The sequence below is a fragment of the Phyllobates terribilis genome, unplaced genomic scaffold (assembly GCF_046119375.1).
Source record: "Phyllobates terribilis strain yellow unplaced genomic scaffold, ASM4611937v1 Scaffold_726__1_contigs__length_752350, whole genome shotgun sequence".
Lineage (NCBI taxonomy): Eukaryota > Metazoa > Chordata > Amphibia > Anura > Dendrobatidae > Phyllobates > Phyllobates terribilis.
The window spans coordinates 660,799-680,666 of record NW_027363486.1 but is presented as its reverse complement, the minus strand read 5'-3'; the positions used below and the strand labels follow the sequence as shown (position 1 = coordinate 680,666).

Sequence of the window (19,868 nt, the reverse complement as noted above, 5' to 3'; positions counted from 1 at the left end):
ATTTCTTCGATATCACTTGCGTTTATTTGTGAAAAAAAACGGAAATTTGGCGAAAATTTTGAAAATTTAGCAATTTTTAAAATTTTAACTTTTATGCCCTTAAATCAGAGAGATGTGTCACACAAAATAGTTAATAAATAACATTTCCCACATGTGTACTTTACATCAGCACAATTTTGGAACCAAAATTTTTTTTTGTTAGGGAGCTATAAGGGTTAAAAGTTGACCAGCGATTTCTCATTTTTCCAACAAAATTTACAAAACCTATTTTTTTAGGGACCACATCATATTTGAAGTGACTTTGAGGGGTCTTTATGACAGAAAATACCCAAAAGTGACACCATTCTAACAACTGCACCCCTCAAGGTGCTCAAAACCACATTCAAGAACTTTATTAACCCTTCAGGTGCTTCACAGGAATTTTGGGGATGTGGAAGAAAAAAATGAACATTTAACTTTTTTCACAAAAATGTTACTTTAGACCCAATTTTTTTTATTTTCGCGGGGGTAACAGGAAAAAATGGACCCCAAAATTTGTTGTGCAATTTCCCCTGGGCACGCAGATACCCCATATGTGGGGAAAAACCACTGTTTGGGCGCACGGCAGGGCTCGGAAGGGAAGGAGCGCCATTTGACTTTTTGATTGTAAAATTTGCTTGAAACTAGACCCCCCAAGGCACCTATCTAGATGCATAGTGAGCACTTGGAACCCTAGGTGCTTCACAAATTGATTGAAAAAGTTTTTTTTTTTTCCAATTTTTCATTTTTACTAATCAATTTGTGAAGCACCTGAGGGTTCCAAGTGCTCACTATGCATCTAGATAGGTGCCTTGGGGGGTCTAGTTTCCAAAATGGGGTCACTTGTGGGGGAGCTCCACTGTTTAGGCACATCAGGGGCTCTCCAAACGCAACATGGTGTCCTCTAACAAATTGAATGGAAAATCGGCTCAAATTGCACTTCGCATGTCCAAACAATCTTACTGCTGTCTGGTGACCCGGATGTTGTCATGACGACATTGGGTCGTCATGGCAACACCCGGGAAGCCGCGGCAGACAGCGCTGGAGGCCGGAAGAGGAGATGAGTATACCGATCACCTCCCCTTGATCAACTTCGATCGCAGCATTGCGGGGGTTAATGTGCTGGGAGCGGTGCGGGACCGCTCCCTGCACATAGTACCGGGTGTCAGCTGTGACAATCAGCTGACACCTGGCGGCGATCGCGCCCGCACAGCCTGTGTGCGCGCGCGATGACGTACTAATACGGGTCATGCTCTTAAAGCCCAGGGCACTGACGCGTATTAGTACGTCATGGGCTTTAAAGGGGTTAATAATAATAAATCTTTTTATTTATATAGCGTCAACATATTCCGCAGCACTTTACAATTCAGAAAATTTACAAACAATATTGGCACTGTCCCCATTGGGGCACGCAATCTACTTTCCCTATCAGTATGTCTTTGGAGTGTGGAATCTATAGGAGTAGTGACTATTTTGACTCCACAGTCACTTTCCGGAAATTAGCATGCAGTGGATGTTGGAGAGTGAAAAGTGCAAATATGACATTTTATTACCCAACACATAGTGCCCAGATTGTGCTCCAGGAGACACACACACATCTTAAATTATAGTGGCATGTAAAAGTTTAGGTACCCCTGGTCAAAATTACTGTTATTGTGATCAGTTAAGCAAGTTGAAGATGAAGTGATCTCTAAAAGACCTAAAGTTAAAGATGACACATTTCCTTTGTATTTTAGGCAATATATGTATGTGTGTATATATGCATACATACAGTACAGACCAAAAGTTTGGACACATCTTCTCATTTAAAGATTTTTCTGTATTTTCATGACTATGAAAATTGTACATTCACACTGAAGGCATCAAAACTATGAATTAACACATGTGGAATTATATACTTAACAAAAAAGTGTGAAACAACTGAAAATATGTCTTATATTCTAGGTTCTTCAAAGTAGCCACCTTTTGCTTTGATGACTGCTTTGCACACTCTTGGCATTCTTTTGATGAGCTTCATAAATATTAATACGGACATGAATTTATGATTAGGTTGTGTGCCCACTATGCGTTTTTAAGCGTTTTGCCGCGAAATTTCCGCAGAGAAAACACTTAACCGCTTCCCGACCGCCCACTGTACATAAACGTCGGCGCTGCCTGGGCTTTGTGCAGCGCCGACGTTTATGAACGGTCAGCGGTCCCGCAGCTCTCAGGACCCCCAGGGTCCTGCAAGTGCTGCGGTTGCGGTTCAGAGAGACAGCTCTGACAGGGGACATCATCGGGACCTGATTGGATCAGGTCCCAATGATGTTAACCCTTTCCTGTCTTCTATATTCCACTATCTATAGTGATCGCGGCATATAGAAGATAGTGAGAGGAGAGGGGGTCGTCCACTTATCTCTCCGACGGCCCCCTGATGCCTTCCAGGACCTGCCGTTGTTATGGCAGCTGGAGGTCACATGACCACCTCCAGATCTGCCATATATGGTGTCCAGCAGGAGACAGACAGTGTGAAATTGTCAGCAAAGTTCTCATGCAATGTAATACATGTCTATTACATTGCAAGAGAACAGTGATTAGAAAAATAAAAATTAATGTCCCATACAGGGACTAATTAAAAATGTAAAAAAAAGTCTAAAAAATGTTTTCAAACTGTTAAAAAAAAATCACAAAATAAATAAAAATAAATAGATAAAATATTAAACCAATAAATCCGTATATTTATGCAAAAACAAAAAGAGTACACATATTTGGTATCGCCGCATCTGAAACAACCTGATCTATAAAACTGTCACACTAATTAACTCCTTCTGTGCACACCGTAATAAAAATAAATTAAAAACGGAGCAAAAAACTATGCTTTTTCATGATATCGCCAAACAAAAAGTGGAAAAAAATGCGATCAAAAAGCAAAATGGAAATAAAAATGGTACCGTTGAAAACGTCATCTTGTTCCGCAAAAAAAGCCGCCATACAGCTTCATCAGCCAAAAAATAAAAAAGTTATAGCTCTCAGAATAAAGCGATGCAAAAAAAAAATGTTTCTATAAAATTGTTTTATTGTGTAAAAGGGCCAAAACATAAAAAAATATACAGTAATTGTAGTATCGCTGTAAACGTACTGACCCGAAGAATAACGCTGCCTGATCACTTTTACCACACGCAGAACGGCATAAAAAAAAAACTCAAAAAACAATTCCTGAATTGTTGGTTTTTGTTAATTTTACCTCCCAAAAAACGGAATAGAAAGCGATCAAAAAATGTCACGTACCCAAAAATGGTACCAATAAAAATGTCAACTCGTCCCGCAAAAAACAAGCCATCACATGACTCTGTCGGCCGAAAATTTATAGCTCTCAAAATATGGCTATGGAAAAACTAGATTTTGCAAAAAAAGCGTCTTTTAGTGTGTGACAGCTGTCAATTATAAAAACCCGATATAAATCTGGTATGTCTGTAATTGCACTAACCCGAAGAATAAAGTAATCTCATCACTTATACTGCACGAGAAACGGCATAAAAAATAAAGAAAACCAATTCTTCACCTGCTACTGATTTGTTTATTATGTCTCCCAAAGATCGCAGTAAGGCTCTGCTCACATTTATCCTGCGCTCTGCGCTGAGCACTTACACCAGAGTTTCCGTGTAAATCTCAGACGGAACCCATGACGGAAGATTCCCTGTAATGAGGCAGATATAGGCCACTGTGGATGCCGCCTGGCCTGTGATCCCACGGTGTCATTTGTTTTAGGCGTGCATAAAAGTGCGGTTGGCCACAGTTTTGTGCACTTCTGAAAAAAAGGACACCGCTAAACAGAGGCCAGACGGAGTCCAGAGTAACTCTGCTGCCTCATTACAGTGAATGGATCCCGCAGGGGTTTCATCTGAATTACATCACTTGGAAATTTAGATGGAAATCCCGATGTAAGTGCTCAGCCTAGAGCGCCGGATAAATGTTACGTAAAATGTTCCCAATAAAAGCTTCAACTCGGTCCTCAAAAAAAGCTAGTCCCCACTCAGGTTCGTCATCTGTTAAAAATATAAGGGACTTCCAAGTTACTGGTAGCAGAAAGGCTCTGGAAAAGCGAAATGGCCCTTGCCCCCCAAAAGAAATTCAGAAAATTTTGTGCTCCCAAATCCAAATGCCTATTCTACAATAATTTGTTCTCCAATTGTCAAATAGCGCCCCGTCCCCCCCAGATCTCGCCGTATGGCTAAGTGGTACGATACAGCCACATATGGGGTATTGCCACTTTTAGAAGAAATTGTGTGACACATTTCGGCACCATTTTTACCCATTGCCCTGTGTGAAAATGTAAAATCTGAGGGTAAAACATTTTTTTGAGGTAAAAATATAATTATGTTTTCTTCACTGCCCAATGGTATCGCGGTGGTGTGAAGGACCTGCCACGACGTCATTTAGTCATGTGACAGGTCACGTGACCTGTCACATGACTCAATGACGTCACCACAGGTCCTTCTCACCACCGCGACCCATACAATAGACCGGACGGAGCGGAGAAAACACCGGGGGACATCGGAAGGTAAGTATAATCTTTATTTTTAATTTTTTACCATTCTTATTCTTTTTTTTAAACTATTTACTTGGTCACACTATATAAATCCATGCCGGTTGCATGGATTTAAATAGTGTGACCAAGTTGTCAAGCACTTTCCAAGTGATGCTAAAATCGCCTGGAAAGCGCTTGTCAATCCGCATGCGGAAACGCATGCAAAAACTTTTCACAAACGCTTCTACCTGGCAGGAAAAGCACATGTAAAAACCGCATTCGTTTTTCCTGCCAGGGTGAAGCGAAAAAAATTTGCAGCATTTCTGCATCGTGGGCACTTAGCCTTAGTTAAACAACATTTCTATATATGGGGCAGGTGGTATTGTGCCATTCTTCTTTTTTTTTTTACTTATTTTTTATACATTTTTTTTTATATTTTTTTTATTTTTTATATAAACAGGATCAATGTTATATTAAAATACATTCCTATTTTTTGTGTCCTAATTTATTACCAAATGGCGTGCAGGAACATACTTCCTTTTATATCCACATTATATTTCACTAAGCTGTGTGTTAGAGTGGTTTATTGTCCAATTGTTTGGAAAAATGCTATTTGTTTGGAAATGAACTCACTGATAAGTGTTGAAAATGTTCCCAAATCCCGCATTGTGTCTGCAACCCACTCATCCACCCGATAAGGGGAAGTAGCTTCAGAAACTGAGGAGCGTTACCTGCCAAATTAATGTTAGAACCTTTTGGAGGATCCTCCATGGTATATCAAGGTGGCAGCAGACCGCTATCAAGTATTAATACAGATTATATATTATCCTGGAGTTGTGCCTGTATGCATAACCCCATAAGGTGAGCAACATTCCTCATCTGCTACCAATTATGACACAATCTAATACTATGCTTAGTAGGTTAGGTAAAACCCTGCAGCAATTGTCCAACAGTAATCTGGAAGCATTGATGGATTCCATTTTCCTTGATATCTTTTCTCCATAGCCGCAGTATTTTAGTGAAATCTATCACTCGTCGCTCACTGCGCCGCAGTTTGGTGGAAAAGAAGTTTAGATGCAAATGTATAATCTTTAATGACTTGTTACAGCCAAGATTCTTATATGTTTTGAGGCGATTTTCCACCAACTCTTCATAGTTATTTACTCTTGAGTTTCCCCAAAAAGTTGTTACGACTGATGTGAATGCTACCCATGGAGCCTTTTCCTTGCACTGCAACAAACAGGGAAACTCCTCATCTTGAAGAAGCTTACAAATCTGAGGTGTAATAAAGACTCCTATCTTTTTTTTTGCTTCACTTAACCTTGTAAATTTGTCAATGAGATACTTGAATGTTTTTACATTTTTATCCATTGCCTTTACATTGTTCTTTATTAGGCCCAATGTGATATGCAATGGTGGTAAAAAAATCTTAGGTGGGTCAACAACCTCTGGATGCAGGACATTTTTACTCCCTGGCTGAAGTGAATGTCGGGGAGGCCAGTCTCTGTTACAGTAGTTATATTCTCTTGCACGACTATCCCATTCACACAGAAAGCAGCATTACTTTGTCTACAGAAAGACGGTGGGAGAAGCAGGCTCTCAGCTCCAAGATGACACCATGGTTATCACGCTGGAGACAGATTGAGCAGGGGAGATGAGGAGGAGGGAAGTGGTGGTCAGGATGGAGCAATTTGCCCCCACAGAAACACAGGTCTCAGCAGGTGACAATGATCTTCTTATAGCAGCTACCCCATAGCTGTGCATGGGCTCCGGAGCAGAGGAGTCGGGTGAGGAGGATATGGGAGAGGCAGCCACATTAATGAAGGGGCGAAAAGACAGAAAAACTGCATGTGGCACAACATTCTCTGCCCCACAGCCTAAAGGCACCGTCACACTAAGTGAGATCGCTAGCGAGATCGCTGCTGAGTCACAAGTTCTGTGACGCAACAGCGACCTCAGTAGCGATCTCGCTTAATGTGACACGTAGCAGTGACCAGGCCCCTGCTGTGAAATCGCTGGTCGTGTCGGAAAGGTCTGGACCTTTTTTTGATCGTTGAAATCCCGCTGGGTAGCATGCATTGGTGCGTTTGACACCTTACCAACGACCTAGTAAGCGACTCAGAATTGAGACACATAGGCGTGCATTTGCGTTGCCTTTTCCGCACCCCTCAACTCCGATTGGTGGTCGCTACTGCGTTCTGATTGGGCGGCCTTGTCTTAAACAGAAGGCAACATAGTAGCTCTTCCGTCCTTTGTTCCTGACTGCGTGGTGGATTGCAGATTGTAGTAGAGTTCTCTGGGCTGCGCTCCACATCGATTCTTCAACGGTTCTTCTGACACCTATCTCTGTGCACGATAGGTATCGTTTGGGGTCTCAAATGCGTTCCCATTACCTTCTTAATTTATAGGACACCTACTAATTATCTGCTATCATTGCTCTGGAGGGAGTGAGAGAGGGCTTGGCTTCTATCTGTGTACATATGCTTTTGCATGGGCAGCCACTTTAGGGGGTCTCGTGTGCGCACACCCGTACAGCATGTTTTCTGGCACGCGCGCTAACGGAATGGAATGCATTTATTGCTTTATTTTTTTTTAAACTTTTCTCATGTTTTCATTTTATATTTTTCAGTTTGCAGCATCATGAACAATGTGCAGTGTGCTGTTGTGTCTGCTGCATTGCTGGTTGAGGAAGCTCAGCGTCAAGATGAGGCACGGATGGTGGTCAGGAGACGCGCAACTCCATGGGGGGATGCAGAGGTGCGCTACCTGATAGCAGAGCTGGATGCCAGGGACTATGAGTGCCATGAGCACCCAGGACATCCAGTGCTCCATAAGCAGGCTGTGCTGCGGAGGATAAGTCGGGGCCTGGCCCAAAGATTTGGGGTTCAGCGCTCCACTACCCAGATCCGAAAGAAGCTGGCGGATCTGAGGTTCAGATCTAGTAACCGAATCACCAGCATCCGGTCACAGACCCTGCCCCATCGTGGTGAGTGGTATTAACATAGGTTAGCACAGTATATGGCAGCACATTGGTTACAACTGTAATTACAGTGCAGTACCTCAGGTATGTAATAAGTTATTTTTTCTCCAGCACCTGCAGACCCGGAGCCCCAGCAGGAGTCACCTGATGACCCGGAGCCCCAGCAGGAGTCACCTGCTGACCCGGAGCCCCAGCAGGAGTCACCTGCTGACCCGGAGCCCCAGCAGGAGTCACCTGCTGACCCGGAGCCCCAGCAGGAGTCACCTGCTGACCTGGAGCCCCAGCAGGAGTCACCTGCTGACCTGGAGCCCCAGCAGGAGTCACCTGCTGACCTGGAGCCCCAGCAGGAGTCACCTGCTGACCCGGAGCCTCAGCAGGAGTCACCTGCTGACCCAGAGCCCCAGCAGGAGTCACCTGCTGACCCAGAGCCCCAGCAGGAGTCACCTGCTGACCCAGAGCCCCAGCAGGAGTCACCTGCTGACCCGGAGCCCCAGCAGGAGTCACCTGCTGACCCGGAGCCCCAGCAGGAGTCACCTACAGGCTCGCCAGCATCACTCCGTGATATGGGTGTAGCTTTGTCTTCCGGTAATTCTTTCACATAAAATAAGGTCCATACAACTTGGAAAGTATAGGGCTGTCATGTACTATGAAGTGTTGTGTCTTTCCCTAGCCGGTGATGCCAGAGGATCCCGGTGGTTCATCAGCTCATCATCACCCGAGCAAACCGAAAACCGTAAGTGTTAAATAACAAACATGTACCTGTTAATTAGATGAATGTACAGAATTATTCGTCTTAAGTTTTACCATTCCCTCCGTAGAAATCCCTACATTAGACGACCTCCTGGCGTCACAGCGGACACTAACAGAAGCAGTCCAACAGCACGGAGTGATGCTGGCAAGGTTTGTGGCGGCCCAACAGCGGCGCGGCAGCCACTAACTTTTTTGTTTTTTGTTGTTACTATATTTTTGTTTTTTGTTGTTGTTATATTTATTTTGTTGTTATAAAAAACGTTAAAGTTTATATCCGCTGTTGTGTAAGCTTTGTTACAAACAAATAACATGTTTCATTACTCACACCCATTATATCTATGCATCTGTATAGATGCACCCTGCCCATTACCCCGCCTAGTAGACCTGCTAATAACTATATGCTGAATTCAGTAAAGCAGGCTGCAAGTCTTAATCCAAAAAACATTTTTATTACGAACAAATATTTTAATAAATAAACAATTAAATTAACTATTAAATAAACAATAACTTAACAATTTAAACATTTTACTTAAACCCTAAAAGTAAAATGTCACTAAAGATCTTGATATTGGTTTTCTGCATTCAAAAATCCTTTCCTGGGCGGAGAAGATAGTTCTTCAAGGAAAGAATGAGAAAACCTGGGATATTGTGTGTGTGGGGGGGGGGGGGTGGCAAGTGGCAGGTTTTGCTGAGGTACAATCCGTCGTACTGGTGTGCTACGGCATTTGGGTCCATGACAGTACAGTAGCTGAGTTGAGGGTGCAGGGTCTTCACTCGACCCCTCAGTAGCCTCCGCCAGGCTAGGTTCATCGCCCAGGATGTCATCACTTGTTGTGGTTGACAGATCTTACTGATGTTGCTGCGGGAACAGAAAATTAATGTTAAAGCTAAACCCAAAAATTATTTTACAACATCCAGCACCACACCACAGAAATGTGTTGGCATTGGATATATCATGACCAGCATGGGTAAACGTGCACTGGAAACAAATGTGTGGGGAGGCACTAGCAGTACAGGATATGAAATGGCATTCAACAATATGAGAAGTGAGTGGGGCGAAAATAGTAAAGGAGTGTACTTATCTGAACTGGAAGGGATAACTTTTGTAAACTGCAGAATTAAGCAGGTAAAACATTAGTTAATATTTTCTATTCAACTATGGCATGTACATACCAAGTTTAAATGCTATTTACAGGGAAGCAAGCAAAGAAGCTACTTACATCTCCAACAGAGTGTCAGTCGGGATCACAGGGTCTTGATCCAGGGTCTGCCGCATCGAAGATACCATTGTGTGCAGCAGCTCCTGATCACGGGTGAAGCCAAGCAAGTCATAGTACCATAACGAGGGCACATAAACCTCATCTGTGCCGCCACCAGACTTCATTGACTTCTTCACCTTGTCCAGCTCTTTTTTATAGACTGTGCGAAGACCCTGGATCTTTTTCCGAACAACAGTCTCATCCACCTTCTCGCAGGGATTATGCTGCTTAAAGAGAGCAACTAGTTTCCCATATGCCTCCCTTTTTTTATTTCGGTTACTGTACTTGGCAGACTTAATCTGCGAAAGGCAGAGGAGGGACCGATACATCTCGATTAGTTCACGGACAAATTCCTCGCTATTGTAAGACATCTGAAATAAAAAATAGCATACAGTGAGCATACATGGAACATTTGAAAAAAGAAAAAAATACTGTTTGAACCACACTACCGTGTACACATGAGACCCCCTAAAATGGCTGCCCATGCAAAAGCATATGTACACAGATAGAAGCCAAGCCCTCCCTCCCTCCAGAGTAATGATTACAGATGCATTAAGCATGTCCTATTCTAATCCTCAAAATTGCACCAGAACAGGACATTCTCTGACCCTCACAGATCTCATTCTCAGATACGTGATTTTCATGGATGTGTGAATGGATCTATAAAACTGTACAAGTCCATGGACCATCTGTGACACCCCAGGGGTCTGGTTGCCACAGTGATAGAGATATTACGTCTGAGAGCAGGTGGGAGGTCCTTTGGTCAGGGATCCTGTGCATGCCACACCTCCTGCCCAGTCTTGGGAGGGGAAGGACTTCCCCTATATAAACCCGGGGCTGAGGCAGGGTTAGTGAGAAAGAAGACAGAACAAGAGTAGAGAAGAGAAGCAGCATAGCAAGAAACATCAGGAGCTCTGTGGGGAGCAGTGTTACAACGAGTCAGGGGCTGGCAGCTGCAGAGCTCGCCCTGACTGAGAAGATTTCTTACCAGACCCGGAGTCCGAGGCTGTGGGGACTAACTCCTACCCAGCAGCAGAAACCGTCCGGCAGAGGATTTCAGGTCCTCTGGCCCAGAAGCCCGAAGGCACGGTCACACGCGTGGGACCAGCACCGCCATCGTGGAGCGGAAGCCATTAGAAGGCCCCGAGTCACCGGCCATACGGGTGAGCACCACACGGTACACTCAGGGACGTGGGCTACTTATTCCCGCCTCTAGCAAGGTAGCCAGAAGAGTACAGTTAGTTGGGAAGGCCTACAACTCCGCCTGGCCAGGGGAGATCCCATCTGCTCAAGGACTGACCAGGCCCCTATCACTAGCAAGTACTCCGGGAGGGTCTATCTTTGTCACCAGTAAAGACCCTGAACTACACCGCACTGTCTCTGAGTGGTTCCTGCTACCCCCATCATCCACGTCGGCTGCCCTGAGGCCATACCCCTCCCGTTGGGGGTTATACCATCCACACCGCACCATCCTTCCACCGGCCTCAGCGGTCTGCCCTGCAGCGGCAGCTCCCGCGTGCGCAACGCAGCGCGACACAGGCCCAGGGGCGCGTCAACTTTGGCGTAGTCGGCAGGATTTCGTGCCCGCAACCACCGGGTACTGCGTGCCTGAAAAGCAAAGACTGTTCAAACTTACCAGTGGTGAAGATTCCCGCTATCCGTGGAGGTTTCCCGCCATCCGGCGCCATCTTATACCTTCTTCCCGCCATCTGCGAAGTTTTCCCGCCATCCGGCGCCATCTTCGACCTTCTTCCCGCCATCCGTGGAGTTTTCCCGCCATTGGACGCCATCTTGAGGACGCCGCGCGGGAAGAAGAGGGGCGTGGACTCCGAAAGCGCGCGAGAACTGAAGCCCCGCCTCACGTCCGGACGTTGCGTAAGGTCCTGGAAGGAGCCCAGCAGACGCCGACGTCACCGGAGCGCGACGGAAGGTCCTCAACCCTGACGATCCACTGCGGAGCCGCGGCCTACGGAACAGGATCATCGCAAGGTAGGCCACGGTCCACTAGGGGGGAGGAAGATGTCGGATACAGAGGAGAGCTTCACTGCCTCAACCCCCGCCAGCGCCACCGCTGCTGCAGTTATGCCCTTCACCATGCCCTATATCCCGGGAACAGCTTGGCTACCCCAGTACTCAGGGGAGTCACATACCCTGCATGACTTTAGAGAAAAGCTGGATAGCCTCTTCCAGGTGTACCCCCTCACAGAAGAGCAAAAAGTGAGCATCCTGGTGGCCCAACTAACTGGGGCAGCCAAAAGGGAAGTAAAATCCTGGCCACCTGGGAGGAAGACTGTCGCAGGGATACTAACCCGGCTGAAGGACACCTTTGATACCCGCACCTCAGCCGAGATTAAGCTTAGATTCTACGGGTGCAAGCAGCGAGCGCATGAGAGTATAAGGGACTATGCACTAAACCTACAAGAGGCCCTGAGGGCCATAAAGCAGACCGACCCTGATGGGGTGGGAAACGAGGACAGGCTGTTGACTGAACAATTTATAGAGGGTTTATATTGCAATGCCCACCGAACCCAGTTGCGGGCAATGGCCTTACAGGATCCCCATCTGGACTTTGCACAGTTCAAGGACAGAGCCATCCGGGTGCTCCGAGAACCGGCACAGGGTGGCGTTGTGACCCACAGGCGCCCAGCTATCACTTACCACCAGGAGGCGGCGCCCTTGTCGGCAGGGCCTGTGGGAGCTGATGCGCAGGCTTTGGACAATGACCCGGCTCCAGACCTACGCCATCAGGTCCAAGAGCTAGCTAAGAGCGTTGCTGCGCTAACCCGAACTGTGCAGTCTTTACAGGTTTCCACCCCAGGGAAGATCCAGCTGGCATCCGGACCGGAGGACATCCCGTGGCGTCGACCAAGGAGGACCCCACCGGCCAGAGGAAGACCCAGTGACCGATACAGCGAGGACGGACGACCCATCTGCCGCCGCTGCAATCAACCCGGACATATGGAAAGGTACTGTTCTTTAAACGGGCACAACCTGGGGTAGAGGGCCAACCCCCAGGAAAAAGATCACCAGGCCCATCGAACTGGCGCGACAGATATGTGGGAGGACGTCCAGTCTTGCCTGTGGTACTGGATGGCATTCCCATGAGTGCCCTACTGGACACCGGGTCACAGGTCACCACCATCCCGTACGTGCTCTTTAAGCAGTACTGGAATGACTCGGATATTACCCGCTACCCTGACGACGACTTGAGTATCATCGCCAGCAATGGCCAGCCCGTGCCACAGATCGGATTTAAAGAGGTGACCATCAAAATCGGTAGAGTCGAACTGGCAGCACAGGGACTGATCATTGTAGACATTGACAAACATGAGAGCCACCCAAAAATAACTCTAGGAACTAATGTAATTGAAAATTGTCTTGCAGAGGTGATTTTCCTTCTACAGCAGGTTGCCAAGAACGCCAGCTCCGGCGAGCAGCGAGTGCTCCAGAAAGAGATCCGGGCACTGATGCGACGGCAACAGGTGGAACTCTCCGGCGGTGAGATTGGTAGCGTAAGAATGTGTGACCCTTTCCCTATTGCCATGCCCCCAAAAAGTGAAATGATGATTTGGTGCCGGGCAGCTATTGGTCTGAGAGGTAGAGATTACCAGGCAATGGTAGAACCAGTTTACTCAGACAGTAGGCCCACCATTTTGACAGCACGGGGGGTGGTCAATGTACGCCATGGGAGGGTGCCCGTTCGCATAATCAATATCGGGGAGAGGGAAGTGTACCTGCCCCGGTATGCCACGCTAGCAAAATTATATACCATCAACCAAAACTCTATACAGTCTGTGGAACCCTTGCCTCCATCTCACCCGGAGGAAGGTAACGGCTCTAAGAAAGTAATGGAGGATTGGTGTCAGCAACTACACTTGGGAACTGACTCCACTCCCTCCCACCAGAAACAGGGAGTCTACCGGGTGGTTCAAGAGTATGAGAGAGTGTTTAGTAAACACCCGTTAGACTTCGGGCGAGTCAAGGGGGTAGAACACCGCATCCCCACGGGAGATCATCCTCCCATAAAAGAGAGGTATCGACCCGTACCCCCTGCACATTACCAACACGCCAAGGGGATGCTTAGAGACATGAAGGAGGCTGGGGTAATCCGGGATAGCTGTAGCCCCTGGGCAGCCCCGCTAGTTTTAGTCAAAAAGAAAGACAACACCATGAGGATGTGTGTAGATTACCGGAAAATCAACCCTCTGCTTATAGTGAGCCTGCCATACCCCTAGTGAGCCAGAGGGCCCATAGACAGCTGCCCAGTTTACCCTTGACAGCTCCTACACCCTGTAGTTCAGGGCCAGACAGTCAGTTCCGTAGGTCCACTAGGGCCACTAGAGGCCAGCTACCCGCACGTTGGAGGATCTAAATGTTTAAGCTATCTTATAATGTTTACTTGTTTATAGTTGCTTGTGTATAATTTTGTGTTTCTAGTTATTTTTAGGAGTCCTTGGTGGATTTACCGGGAATCCTTGTACATAGTTGGAGCGTAACCCAGGATGGACTAAAGACTGTTAAGGACTCGGGGCAGGACAGGCCCCTACCTGGTTACGTCTCCCTGTTTTGGTGAAATGGACACCTTGCTTTTCAAAACTGCACCCGGTTGCGGACACGCCGTAACCATCTTATGTGTTTTTCTTATTGTATTGTTATTGTTATACCTTGTTATGTTTTTCTAAAAAAATATGTTTAGTCCCGGAGTACTAAATTTCACTAGGGGGGAATGTGACACCCCAGGGGTCTGGTTGCCACAGTGATAGAGATATTACGTCTGAGAGCAGGTGGGAGGTCCTTTGGTCAGGGATCCTGTGCATGCCACACCTCCTGCCCAGTCTTGGGAGGGGAAGGACTTCCCCTATATAAACCCGGGGCTGAGGCAGGGTTAGTGAGAAAGAAGACAGAACAAGAGTAGAGAAGAGAAGCAGCATAGCAAGAAACATCAGGAGCTCTGTGGGGAGCAGTGTTACAACGAGTCAGGGGCTGGCAGCTGCAGAGCTCGCCCTGACTGAGAAGATTTCTTACCGGACCCGGAGTCCGAGGCTGTGGGGACTAACTCCTACCCAGCAGCAGAAACCGTCCGGCAGAGGATTTCAGGTCCTCTGGCCCAGAAGCCCGAAGGCACGGTCACACGCGTGGGACCAGCACCGCCATCGTGGAGCGGAAGCCATTAGAAGGCCCCGAGTCACCGGCCATACGGGTGAGCACCACACGGTACACTCAGGGACGTGGGCTACTTATTCCCGCCTCTAGCAAGGTAGCCAGAAGAGTACAGTTAGTTGGGAAGGCCTACAACTCCGCCTGGCCAGGGGAGATCCCATCTGCTCAAGGACTGACCAGGCCCCTATCACTAGCAAGTACTCCGGGAGGGTCTATCTTTGTCACCAGTAAAGACCCTGAACTACACCGCACTGTCTCTGAGTGGTTCCTGCTACCCCCATCATCCACGTCGGCTGCCCTGAGGCCATACCCCTCCCGTTGGGGGTTATACCATCCACGCCGCACCATCCTTCCACCGGCCTCAGCGGTCTGCCCTGCAGCGGCAGCTCCATAGCTGCATTCAACGGGTGGCGTAGTCATCAACCATCTACTGCTAGTACATCGCCGCTCAGTTTGACTCCCTGGGCACGGACCGGGTCGCCGCCACGAGACTACAACCCTCAAGAGATCCGGCTCCGGGTAAGCTCCCGCGTGCGCAACGCAGCGCGACACAGGCCCAGGGGCGCGTCACATCCGATAAAAAAATCTGGCAGCACAGGAACATTTCACACAAATGTGAAAATGCAGCCTAAGGGATTTTAAGATCACTCCTAGTCACACAGTGCAGATACAGGATAATATTTACATCCAGGCACTTACCGCTGACGTGATCAGAGTCGGTTTCTGCTGCTTCTTCTCCATCTGGTCAGACCTTCATGTCGACATCTCCCAGCCTAGAAATTAACAAGGTCACATATATTGTATACATACATGTGTCTCCCCCGTACTGCGCTCCTGAAAACAGATATGTACCCTCCCATTAATATACTATTAGCCACTTAGTAATCAAAATATAAAGTGATAAGCAGCACTGTGCCCCCCCATTAACTATAATCTCCACTGGCCAATAATATAAATTATTCAGTCTCTGTGACTCTCCCCAATTAACTGTAAAGCTATGTGCACATGGAAAATATACAAGACTTTACAGTACAAGCAAAGTGAAACCCCCGTCATTGCTCTCTCCCAGCACCCCCATCATTGCTCTCTCCCAGAACCCCTGTCATTGCTCTCTCCCTCCATCCCCATCATTGCTCTCCCCAGCCCCAGCATTGCTCTCCCCAGCCTTCTCTCATTGCTCTCCCCGGCCTCTTCCCATTGCTCTCCACAGCCTTCTCTCATTGCTCTCCCCAGCCTCCTCTCATTGTTTTCCCCAGCCTCCTCTCATTGCTCTCCCCAGCCTCCTGTCATTGCTCTCCCCAGCCTTCTCTCATTGCTCTTTCCAGCCCCTCATTGCTTTCCCCAGCCTTCTCTCATTGCTCTCCCCAGCCTCCTCTCATTGCTCTCCCCTGCCCCCTTTCATTGCTCTCCCCAGCCTCCTCTCATTGCTCTCCCCAGCCTTCTCTCATTGCTCTCCCCAGCCTCCTTTCATTGCTCTTCCCAGCCTCCCCTCAATGTTCTCCCCAGCCTCCTCTCATTGCTCTCCCCAGCTTCCCCAGTTTGTTAAAAAAATAAAAAACACAACTTACCTCAGCTCGCTCCCCTGCACCTCCTCGTCTCCGGTAACTTCCTCCCTGACACACAGGCTCGCACCACATGATGACGTCATCAAGCAGCGCGGGCCTGTGTCAGGGAGGAAGCACAGGGCAGGAAGCAGAAAACGGATCTCTGCAGCTCTGCTGCCATTTTCCTCCTGTCAGCAGCGGAGCTGCAGGGATCGCCCCATGCCCGCCACATATGATGAGGGCAATCTGGCCATGGGGCTCCGAGAAGCAGGCCAGATTACCCTCATTATCAGCCGCCCGGCAAGGGCCCCCCTGCACCGTTGGGCCCCAGTGCAGTTGCACCGGCTGCACCAGCAGTAGGTGCACACCTGGTCAGGACTGTCCATTAATTGAGGTAAGTCGGTTATTCTACCATTTGATGATATCCCTAATTTGAGCATTTTAGAACATACACGAATACAAACGGTTGAGAAATTCAAATACCGGGTACAAGAATAACAAAAAGAACTCCGGATTACATTCCACTGAATCTGTATCTTCTTCTGGAAAAGTTTAACCCTTTCGCGCCAGCGCCGGTTTTCGCCTTCGTGACCGGGCCAATTTTTTCAATTCTGACCATTGTCACTTTATGAGGTAATAGCTCTGGAACTCTTCAACGGATTCCCCTGATTCTGAGAATGTTTTTTCGTGACATCTTGTACTTCATGATAGTGGCAAAATTTCTTCGATATGACTTGCGTTTATTTGTGAAAAAATCTGAAATTTGGCGAAAATTTAGCAATTTTCAAACTTTGAATTTTCATGCCCTTAAATCAGAGAGATATGTCACACAAAATAGTTAATAAATAACATTTACCACATGTCTACTTTACATCAGCACCAATTTTTTTTTATTAGGAAGTTATAAGGGTTAAAAGTTAACAACTGATTTCTCATTTTTCCAACAAAATTTACAAAACCATTTTTTCAGGGACCACATCTTATTTGAAGTGACTTTGAGAGGCCTTTATGACAGAAAATACCCAAAAGTTGACACAATTCTAACAACTTCACCCCTCAAGGTGCTCAAAACCACATTCAAGAAGTTTATTAACCATTTAGGTGCTTCACAGGAATTTTTGGAATGTGGAATAAAACAATGAACATTTAACTTTTTTTCACACAAATGTTACTTTAGGCGCAAATTTTTTTATTTCCGCATGGGTAACAGGAAAAATGGACTACCAATTTGTAGTGCAATTTCTCCTGAGCACGCCAATACCCCATGTGAGGGAAAACCACTGTTTGGGTGCACGGCAAGAATCGGTAGGGAAGGAGCGCCATTTGACTTTTTGCTTCTCAGGGAACTTATCTAGATGTGTTGTTAGCACCTTGAACCCCCAGGTGCTTCACAGAAGTTTATAATATTGAGCCGTAAAAATAAAATTTTCACATTTTTCCCACAAAAATGTTTTTCAATCACCAATTTGCATTATCATAATAGTAACAGGAGAAATTGCACCATGAAATTTGTTGATCAATTTCTCCTGAGTACGCCGATATCCTATATATGAGGGAAAACCACTGTTTGGGCGCACGGCAGGGTTCGGAAGGGAAGGAGCGCCATTTGACTTTTTGAATGTAAAATTTGCTTGAATAATTAACGGACGCCATGTCGCATTTGGGGAGCTCCTGATGTGCCTAAACAGAGGAAACCCCCCCCCCCCCATAAGTGACACCATTCTGGAAACTAGACCCCTCAAGGAACTTATCTAGATGTGTGGTGAGCACTCTTTCCACATAAGTGATCTTTTAGCCCCAAAATTTTTATTTTTACAAGGGTAAGAGGAGAAAATGCACCCCAAAAACTGTTGTGCAATTTCTCCTGAGTATGCCGATACCCCAAATGTGGTGGAAAACTACCGCTTTGGCGCACGGCAGGGCTTAGAAGAGAAAGGAGCGCTATGTTGGCTGGGATAGGTTGCAGACACCGTGTCACATTTGAAGAGTCGCTGACATGCCGAAACAGCAGGAACCCCCACAAGTGACCCCATTTTGTAAACTATACCTCTCAAGGAATTTATCTAGGGAAGTAGTGAGTATTTTTACATTTTTAAAGTCATACCATTGGCAGTGAAGAAAAAATAATTATATTTTTTACCACAAAAAAATTGTTTAAGCCTCATATTTTACATTTTCACACAGGGCAATGGGTAAAAATGGTGCCGAAATGTGTCGCACAGTTTCTTCTATACAGAGCCCCTAAGTGCAAGAAAAGCAGAATCCACCCTCAAGTGACCCCATTTTGGAAACTATACCCATTTGGGAATTTACCTACAGGTGTAGGGACAAATGGGTGTTTTCCAGAAACAAGCAGCATTGGATGTTGCTGAGTGAAAATTTCAAACTGCCGTTGAAGTGACCACTACGTTGTAGTGTCCAGTACATTGTGCCCACTATACATACCAGGATGGGGTTGAGGGGGCCATACATATCAGAATAGAGATGAGGGGTACCATTCATACCAGGATAGGGATGCGGGGTACCATGCATACCAGGATATGGGATGGGGTGCCATTCATATCAGAATGAGGGATGGGGTGCCATGCATACCAGGATGAGGGGTACCATACATATCAGGATAGGGATGAGGGGTACTAAACATACCAGGATGAGGGATGGGGTGCCATGCATACCAGGATTGGGGGATGTGGGATGCAATGCATACCAGGATAGCGATAAAGGGTACCATACATACCAGGATGAGGGATGGGGTGCCATACACACCAGGATTGGGGATGAGGGAGCCATGCATACTAAGATTGGGATGAGGGGTGCCATGTATACCAGATTTGGGATAAAAGTTGCCATGAATACCAGGATTGGGGATGAGGGGCCATGCATACCAGGATGAGGAATGGGGTGCCATGCATACCAGGATGAGGGATGGGGTGCCATGCATGCCAGGATTGGGGATGGATGAGTGGTGCCATGCATACCAGGATTGGTGATGAGGCAGCCATGCATACCAGGATGAGGTATGGGGTGCCGTGCATACCAGGATTGGGATGTTTTGTCAAAAAAAAAAACGAATGAAAAAATCTCAATAAAAATTTATTGGATTAAAAAAAAAAGAATAGGAAAAAGGCTTCTTCCCTGTGTAAGTTCTCTGGTGCTTAACCAAAGCTGATTTCTGGTTAAAACATTTCCCACATTCTGAACATGAAAAAGGCTTCTCCCCTGTGTGGGTTCTCTGGTGTTTATTAAGATGTGATATATGGTTAAAACATTTCCCACATTCTAAACATAAAAATGGCCTCTCCCCTGTGTGGGTTCTCTGGTGCGTAACCAAAACTGATTTTTGGTTAAAACATTTCCCACATTCTGAACAGGAAAAGGGCTTCTCCCTTGTGTAGGTTCTCTGGTGCTTAATCAAACTTGATTTCATTGTAAAACATTTCCCACATTCTGAACAGGAAAACTGCTTCTCCCTGTGTGGGTTCTCTTGTGACTTTCAAGAATCATTCTATGATTAAAACATTTCCACATTCTGAACAAGAAAAAGGCTTCTCCTCTGTGTGAGTTCTCTTGTGTCTATCAAGAATCATTTTACGATTAAAACATTTCCCACATTCTAAACAGACAAATAGCTTCTCCCCTGTGTGAGTTCT

The 19,868-nt window shown here is 46.6% G+C and overlaps 1 pseudogene; it reads right to left on the bottom strand.

Annotated features, from left to right (window-relative positions):
- LOC141236830 (uncharacterized) overlaps nt 1–19,868 on the bottom strand; it is a 363,062-nt pseudogene that overhangs the window by 70,519 nt on the left and 272,675 nt on the right.